Consider the following 9,921-nt stretch of genomic DNA (forward strand, 5'->3'; position numbering starts at 1 on the left):
TTTATCTGGTAGGGGTCAGGACATCTGCCGTACAGTGAAATTAATCCAGTTACAGTCATGGATTGCAGTCTCAAAGCATACTATATGGATAAGTACATGCTAAATTTGTAGGTGCCCTGAACTAATATACTTTCCCCCAGTGGAGTCATGTTATTTAAAAAGCCAAATAGTTCCAGACGCAGCTCACATCCTCCCTAAGAAGCACAGTGGCGCAAGCAGTACCAGCTACTGCCTACCAGTCAGTTGAGGCAAGTTAGCAAACACATTTTTGACAAATGTCTTCAGTGTAACTCACAGGCCCCTTTTGACTGTATTATTAATAAACAGCTGGCATTTGTGGTCACTAACTGCCTCAGGTCTCCATATGTGCCCAGCCTGATTTCCTTACAAGGTGGGACAATAAAACAATAATAAAGAGCTTTGTATTTTAACAAGTTCCTTTCATCCAAACACACCTGACGCTCCCTTTTTGTGTTACTCATGTGAAGGGGCAAATCTTGTTGAAAGAGTGTTGCACCCTTAGCACTAAACATGATGTTCTGTGGTTTTCTTGGCCCCTTCCTGATGCTGTCTATGTGTAGAGGGAAGGTTTGAAAGGGCACATAGGTGGTCTCTGAAGGGATGCACAGGCTGCCAAACATGCAGAAGTGGTGGTCCCTGTAAGCTTGAATCCAGCATGCTTAGAGTTCCAGGTAAAGAGGACAGCCTACATGCATAGAGGCTTATGCTGTAGCAAACAGTGTTTAGTCATGAAGACCACACTGTAAAATCATTTGGGCCATAATGGAACAAGAATCTCAAGAGAATTTGTTTTTTTTAAAGAGATAAATAGTCAAGTGTAGGAAGAGGCATCCCACCTCATTTATTACTTAAAGCAAATGGTCCATTCTGGTTTTAAAATCCTCCAAAAACAAGGCACTGTGTTAAGCAGATTACATCAGTAAGCAAACATTTACTATGCATATTGCCTCCCCAATTTATTATTAAAATTGCCAAAGGTACATCAAATGCATTGAAGGGGAAAGTGGTTCAGTGGAAATGTTCTGTTGGAAGGGCTAACAGGAAAAGGGAAAGAGGCCCCAATCTAGAAAGGAAAAGGGAGGAAGCATCTAGATGCACAAGGTACTGCTTATTGGCCCAATGTGTTCAGAACAGAATCTTCCTCAGGAGCACTACACAATATTCTGTGCTCCTCTTCAGGTTTCCTCCCCTTTTTAAGGAAACCTAAACATGAAAACAATGGACACAATCCAGCCAAAGTCATGTATTTTAGGACGCACTCAGATTAAGTTCAGCATCTGCTTAACTTGAGGAGCTCATGCCCAAATAGGGTTAGTTGAGTACTGACTACTGTATACGGATTAAATGGTAACAACAGTGCATCATCTACAACGTTTATTTGAGATCAGCTGAGTTGCCTAATGTAATATTCTTGGAACACTCAAAGCAATATTCTTCATTTATCAAATCAGCACATTTCTTCTACTGCCTTGCAATACATTTCAGCACAGTCATTTAGTGTGCCAAAAATATTGGGAGCTAGTTTTTAGCAATTGCACTCTGAGTAGAAAAGCCAACATTATTTTTTAATTTTTAGAATCCATGTGATCTCTCTCCAAAGGATGATCTCATCCAGTCATAAGCAACTCCCTATGAAAATATCCACCATAAAATGATTCAAACTGCTTCTAGTCAGCACACTATGGAATTTACATAATAAACTGAATTCACCATAATTTATTATTAGATTTCAAGTGCCTTACAATGGAAGGTACACATTGTTAGCGTCATGGCTCCCCTCGGGGGGGGGGGAATCTGCGAGCATACAGATTAGATGTAAATTAATGTAACACAGCAATGATGTACGGAAAAAAGGAATAGCAGAATCTGCAGTTTCTTACCCACTGCACCATATTTTCACTGAGACAGAGCCGGCCCAAGGCATTTTGCTGCCTGAGGCAAATAACATGATGGCAACCCCTTCCTCCATTTCACATATAGAAGCCAATTAGGCTGTGTATTCACCATACATTTAAAGCACACACCCCTAAAGAATCATGGGTATTGTAGTTTCTTAAGGGGGCTGAGAACCAGTGCTGCCCAGCAAGGACTGGGGTATTTGGGGGGAAGTTTTGTTGGGAGTTTTTGCTGTCGTTACTGATATTACCGGATATTACCTTTTTGTATCTTTATTTTTATGTGGAAATTGTTCAGTTTGGTTACGTAGTTTTTAATGTGTTTTTTATAATTTTATGACTACTTTGCTAGATTTGTAATTATGTAAACCTTTTCATATTGTAAGCCGCCTTGAGCATTGTTTTAACTGTGGAAAGGCAGCACATAAATAAAAAGAAGACGATGAGTGCTCCCCCCCCCCGGGGGGGTACTCAAAGGTACGCAGTACTGGCATCTCTTTTTTGTTGTCAAAAAGTATGGCACTTACTGTAACAACTTCATGGTGAGTACCAGCACCTATTTTTCTAGGGATAAAGCACTGCTGAGAACTGTAGTTCAGTTTCCAGAATCATTTAAAGGTATGGTGTATACACAGCCTTAGACTGACTCTTACTTCAATATTGACAGTGGGACACCAATCTCCACTGCACCTGAGGGCACTAGACTAGCTTAGAGTGTTGCAGGCAGGTCATGTGATACACATAGTTCTGCCTGCTCGATGCCCTTGGTACTTGCTGCCTGGGGCAGCCGTCTCACTCTGCCAGTGATCAATGATCAAAACCAGGAGGTGATGTGCCAAACTGCGTCTCTCCAGTATATGCAATGTGAGTGGGTATGCCTTCTTTTACACTGTTTCACAGTGCCAGATACTCTTGGGATCACAGCCTTTTTTGAGTGTAGGATGCAACACATTTGCTAGCACAGCCCCTTCTGAGCTGAAAGGTATTCATCTGAAGCAGGGAACCTCCTCACTAAGGCTCCCCAAGCAATTAAGAACCCTGATCTGAATCTTGCTGTGGTCCCCCATAACTAGAAGAGCCTCCTTGCTTCCAAAGAAAGCCGTTGGCTGTAAAGATGGGCAAGGTGAAGTGCCAGAGGGGACAGGACTTGCCAGGAGTGAACACACCAAGAGGGCTTTGGTCTTTGCAATGATGGATGCATAAGTTTGTGATGTGGTAAATGAATCAACTATCTGCCAGCTAAGAACCTCAGATGCTGATTTGACTGACATGTTCTGTCTTTTAACACATTCCCTGGCAATTCCTGTTGTTTAAAGATACTCACACAGGGACTAAACCACCTTAGTGTCCCATAGAGGGACAATCATCTATCTGCAATCACAACCATAAAGGGGCATAAATAGCTACCTTGTACTGAGTCAGATTAATTGTCCAGCAACCTTAGTATTGTCAATACTGATTGGCAGAGGTTTCCCAGGGTTTCAGATAGGAGAAATTCTCAGCCCAACCTGGAAATGCTGGGGATTGCACCAGGAACCTGGTCTCATCAGGACCATAGACCAGGGTTGCTCCATTTGCCTTGGAGACCTGGTATAGTGTACTGGCTGAGAGATGGAGCTATGAATCAGAAGATCGCTGATTTGTATCTTACTCTTGCCATGAACTCACTTGATGACCTTGGGCAAACCACACTTTATTGGTTTGAGTTCCATCTTCAACAACACGGGGAGATAATAATACTGACTTTGTCTTACAGGGTTGTTGTAAGGTTTACAACTAGATAATGACATGAAGCACTTCAGACACTTGAAAGTGTCATACAAGTGTTCAGCATTCTTATTATCTCTGCAGACAGAAGAGTCTCTGAAGAACTCTAAAGAACACAAGAACGCTCTTAGGGTTCAGAAGACCTGGCAATCCTACACCTTCTTGACATGGCAGTCCTTTCTACATCAGAATGAAAGCTTGTTTTCCTGGTATACTGTTCCTCCATTTTCACATAGGGCCAACTTCAGATAAATGCCTCTCTGAGAAACATAGATGATAAAGTGAGGATTATACCATCTTTCAAAACTATGTACAAATCAATCCTTCACTACCTTGGGGAGTTTTGAACAGTGCTTTACTTAGGAAGTTTTATTATGGCTAAAAATTGAAAGATCTCCCATGCTCTTTTCCCCAACCCTCCTTAGAAGATAATAGAGACACTGAGGTGAATGTTTCAATTCAACAATATTGTAAGAAAAAGCTCTTATTGTAGGAAAACAGTTATTCTCTTTAAAAAAAAAACCTTAAGCTTTCTATCTTTGCATTCTGCAATGCATTTAAAGCAAAGGTCAAAGTGTTATTGTCATCAAAGAGTATCTGAAGAGGAAATGACTCAATGAACCTGCTGTGCTATAAGACCCACACATATATAAAATAACATATATTAAAGTGTAAACTTTGCAGGATGTGGATTTGACCTTTAAAAACTTGAAACAGTAACTCTAGCTATTTAAGAATTAAAACCAGAGGTAAAGAGACCCTGAATCTAAGTGAGAGCCTAAAGTGACCTTTAAAACAAAACGTAGGTTATTTGTAAACCTCTTGAAAACACCAGTGGATAAGCAGGGTTTAAATCTAGCTCAGCATTCTCCAGGAAGGGGTTTATATGGGGGATCCTAACCCCCTGTCAAATTTGGCCTGCAAGGTCGATAAAGATATTCAGGAAAATGTTTCTTAATATGTTCTGGGTATTATGAAATGTACTAGATTCATAAACAATACTTATTTCACTCCTGTTTCAACCCTCCTCTCCAAAAAAATAAACAAGGCACTTTCTTTTAGGAGAATGTGTCCCCGTCCCCAATGCTTGATTAGATGTACTTCATGCAGCTGAGTACATGCAAGGCAAGAATGATCCATGTAGACCAGAGGTGGGAGGCTTTTTTCAGCCCAAGAGCTGCATTTCCTTCTGGGCAACTTTCTGAGGACCACATGTCAGAAGCCAGAGACAACAGTGGGTAGAGCAATGAATGTATATTTTAACATTGTACAGTGGGCTTGTTTACACACTTACACACACACACACACACACACACACACACACACACTGTATCCACCATCCTGACAAGCAAGAGGCGCTGTCAAATTTCAAGGACAAATTCCAACCAAGCAAAAGCACTTGGGGTGCAAAGGTGGGGCATTAAGGGGTGCAGCCCAGGGGAAATTCTGAAGGCCAGATAGACAAGCCTAGCAGGCCCCCTTTGGCCACTGAGCCTGAGTTTCCCCATCCTTGATGTAAACAAGCTGAGGAGCATCTGTTTTGGGGGAAGGTGTTGCCTCTGTTGTTTTATTGGACTGGATTGTAGGAAGGACAGTTTGCTAGTTCAAATTATTCAAGATGGAAAAAATGTTTCAATAGCACATGCTACTCTGCTTGCATAAATACAATAACAGAAACACGTGGTTGTGTTATACATCTAAACAGAGATGATGAAATCCAAACACTGTTGAATAAATACTGATGCACATTGTATATTTTTATTTCTTTTCTGGTCTGGTAAACAGGTGAAATAACCTTCCAAACTTATATAATGTTGCTGTTTGAATCTTTACCACACAAGTATATATATTCGACAAATCTTACAGACAGTTACAATACTGCTGTAAATGTGACTTATGTATCAAGGTGTATACTTGAATATTACTCCCTCAAACATAAATTCAAAAGCTGTCTCCCCATCTCCTTTTTCACTTCCTACTATGTGAATACATACACACAAACAATATATTTACACACACACATATTGTGGTATAAGATCACTTTGAAAAGGCAGCTGGGCTTGATGAAGGTTCTAGTCTTGGTATTCAAGTGAGGAATGGCCACAGTTCCCAGCTCTTGAAGTAAGCAAGCATGGGGCAAAACCCTTGTCATTTTTGGTGACCTAGAGATGGTGCTCAGTACAAAGGAATCCAGCTTTTTTTGGAGCAGAGGAGGGAGGGGCAGCCTTTCCTGTTTTTCTGCCAGTTGTCAAACCACCACCACCACCACCAAGCAAGGCCACTGTCTTCCCAACTGGTAGACAACTACACACATTCATCTGAACATCAGAAGAGAGTGTATGTGTGGGTTGGCCATCTTCAGACATTCAAACAGATGTGTGTAGGTTGAGAAAGAGCCTGATGCTACAATGTCATTCCACAACAAGCCTGCTTATACTAGGATGGCAACATATCATACATTAGAGGAAAGTCCTCTGTTTTGAATGTCCAGTCCAAATCTGCTTTAAAGACAGTGGACCATAAAAAGGGAGAGCAGGGTCCTTGAAACTGTCTATCAACAGTTAGCAGAACCTGGTCAGTATAGTCAACAGGCACACAAGTCTTCCGCAGTATGGTGAAGTGTATGTATCATTTTGTTATTTTGTTTCTAAATTTGTGACTGTTTGTATAATATATCATATGTGATTTTTATGCAAATTATTGTCCTCTTTTTTGAATGATGCACGTCCTCTGTTTCGGCAACGCATAAGTGGGCAACCCTGATTTATACTACACAGGGATACTGCTAGCATCAAAACTTGGTTCTCAGAATTCTGCAGCAAGATAACTGTTACAATATTATTTTTAAATGTTATAAAAAAATTTGCACAAAGGGCTTTTCAATTTCCCCCTACATTTCCATTTATCCCCTGACATTTTTCATTTTTCTTCTTTTACCACTGGGATTCTGCTCTGGTATCAGATTTCCTCCACCCGCAAGAGTTGGTAACCATATGACATCACTAGGCTGGGCCTTGTGACATCACCAGGCCATGGAATGCCGCTGGCTCAGCAGCCATCCTTAGAAATGGCAAATCCGTTGGAGGCCTGTTGTCCTGATAGATTCAGCTCAATCGGATAAAGATGAAAGGAAGGACTTTCTGAACCACAGAAGACATCTACAGTTATGAGACAGCTGCTGCTAAGATTGCAGAAGCACTTGCAGACATTGTCAGGAGAAACGTAGAAACTGGGGCACTTAAAAAAAAAAACAAAAAACACCCCACCAGGCTGACCTGTCAGCAATTTGAAGTGCAAATCATTAACAACAAGGCTTTTTAAGCCTGAGCATTTGTTCTGTTAAGGCAATTGCACAGGAAACATCCAACACCAGCATAGTTTACTTCTGAATATATACCTGTAAGCAAAGTCCTGATTTTGTAAAAAAATGAGCAGCACACCTGTGAATATTTAAAATAGCTGTCCAAAAATGAGCTCTAGTTCAAAATCTCTGGGAACAAAGACATTATATGGAATATAACTAAGGAAAGCCTCACTCAGAAGGTATGATTCACCATTTTTCTGGTCTAGAACATTTCAAACAAGTCAAAAAAGTTTTTATATTGAAAATAGATAGTCATAAACAATCTAATATTTCAATCTGAAGGTTAATATAAGCCCACCAGTCAGCCTGCAAAGAAAGATCAGCTGTGGTTTCTGTAAGAAAGCCCCTATTAATTGCTCCCTTTCCAGCTTATTGATGAGTTGGATATCAAACACCACTACCATCAGCATTTTTTTTACAGAATTACTTAAAGCACACACACAAGACAAATGGTTTGCTAATGTATTTCTAACATACATTATTTCAATACAGTGAGTTCAAAACTCAAAAAGGAATGGAGATTTAATATGTGTCTTCTGAACATTTTCATTTAAACTACAAATGGACCGATAGGCCATCATAATGCACAAGCATATATTTCGAAGAAAATCATTACAACCCATATTAATATAAAACTAGCAACAAATTATGCTCTGCATTCGTAGCAGAGCCCACAAATCTTGGCAGGACTTGGGAGCAAACCACTTGTCTATAAGCCAACAAGGTGAAGCTTTCATGCTCCCCTCTCAACAGGTTCCTTGCTTGGCGATTTTTACAAAGAAAGAACAACAACCAGTATATGTATGAGTGTAGCAACCCATCCTCTAATGCTGTGTACAAGGGTAGCCTCATACCATTTTGAAAGGCGTTTTGTTGTTGTTGTTTTAAATCCTCCAATGGTGTATACCTGAGGCTTTCCCCAATAGTCACAAGAATTAAATTTCTAATCACTGGTGATAAAAATTAATCATATCATCAGGATGCTAAATAAGACATTTTATTTCTTTATAACTGAATTATTAATAATAAAATCTCCCTCTCCAGAAACTCACACTTATTATTCATGAAAGCAGAAAGTGGGCATGCTTTTTCCTTCTTCTCAACAACTTATTCCTATATTTGTATTCAAACATTACCCACAAATACTTGTGCTTTGTGAATGAAAAATAAACCTCATATCACCAGGTATGCTGTTGGAAATTTTCTCAAAATCTCTATTAAGTATAATTGCATACTGAATATTTTATGCAGGGTACAACCTCATTTTTCGGAATAGCCTGAGAGACATCCAGACTTGCCCAGTCATCAGTAGCTTACCAAGACAAGCACGCTGTTTACAAATGTTTTCGTATAATAGGTCTACCTAGAATACACAGTACATCCAAACAACATGTTCTGGATAAATGGGGGAAGCCGGAGTGGATAGACAGAAATAGAAAGAAAGCCAGAAAATGAATAGACCCACCTTAAAATATCCAGAAATAATTAAAAGAAAGAGATTAAAAGAAAAGACAACATGTTGGAGATGTAAATGCCCGAAAGCAGATATGCTACATACAGTGGTACCTCGGGTTACAAACACTTCAGGTTACAGACTCCACTAACCCGGAAGTAGTACCTCGGGTTAAGAACTTTACCACAGGATGAGAACAAGAAATCTCACACCGGCAGCGGCAGCAGGAGGCCCCATTAGCTAAAGTGGTACCTCAGGTTAAGAATGGTTTCAGTTTAAGAACGGACCTCTGGAATGAATTAAGTTCATAACCAGAGGTACCACTGTATTTAGAATGCACCAGTAATACAGATATTTTGGAGATTAACACTAAGTAAGATTAATGAAGGTGAAGATTCCATGATAGTTACTTCATAAACCGCTTAAATGGTATATAATGTTTTGTAAATAAATATTTTGTTTTTAGATTGGAGACTGAAAAATAACTTAGTCTGCAAATTTAACCCCACTTACTTGGGAGTAAGCCCCACTAAAATCTGTGGGACTTACTTCAGAGTAAACATGGTTAGGATTGCAGCCATATTTATTACTTATTAAAAGCAGCTAAAAGTTTAAACATGCAGAATCGGAAGAATGCTAATGAATTGGGAAATTTGCCTCTAGGAAAATGATAAAATTGGAGAAGCTAGCTTTTTCAATCCAAAAGAGTAATGGGGAGTTTGGTGCAGCCAAAATAAGAAGGATTTAGCAAACCCTCATCAGCTGAGAAGTGGATGGCTAAATCCTGTTTTGGCTATAAGCACTTGTTTGTGCAGCCAAGGCAGAATTGAACCCCAGCCACCCCTCATCACAAGTGACACCAGCTGTTGTGACAGGTGGAAAATGGAAATCCTGGGATGGGGGGCAAGATTAGCTCATAGCCCAGAGGTTTCCCTACTCCTGCTTTAGGAATCCCCATCCCATGTTTGAGGCTTTCTCATGCCTGCTGATACCACATTCTTGTGCATGGATGATGCTGTGTACCATACAATCCACACTTGGAGAGCAACAGTTCTTTACCCAGTTCTACATATGGGAGGCTAGTAGCAAGCCCACTCACCTGAGGGCAGATGCAGGCTTAGAGCACAACACTTGATACATGAAGCCTATATGATGTCCCTACATTCTGAATTGCAGCATCCTCTAGGGCAGGGGTCAGCAAACTTTTTCAGCAGGAGGCCGGTCGACTGTCCCTCAGACCCTTTGGGGGGCTGCACTATATTTTTTTTTGGGGGGGAATGCCCCACAAATAGCCCAGAGATGCATTTTAAATAAAAGGACACATTCTACTCATGTAAAAACACGCTGATTCCTGGACCGGATTTAGAAGGCAATTGGGCCGGATCCGGCCCCCAGGCCTTAGTTTGCCTACCCATGCTCTA

General features: G+C 40.4%; 1 protein-coding gene across 5 annotated transcripts in view; it reads right to left on the reverse strand.

Moving 5' to 3' along the window:
* ZNF827 (zinc finger protein 827) overlaps positions 1–9,921 on the reverse strand; it is a 114,895-nt gene that overhangs the window by 55,160 nt on the left and 49,814 nt on the right. The window lies entirely within an intron of this gene.

The sequence above is a fragment of the Podarcis cretensis genome, assembly GCF_951804945.1.
Source record: "Podarcis cretensis genome assembly, chromosome: 9".
Taxonomy (NCBI): domain Eukaryota; kingdom Metazoa; phylum Chordata; class Lepidosauria; order Squamata; family Lacertidae; genus Podarcis; species Podarcis cretensis.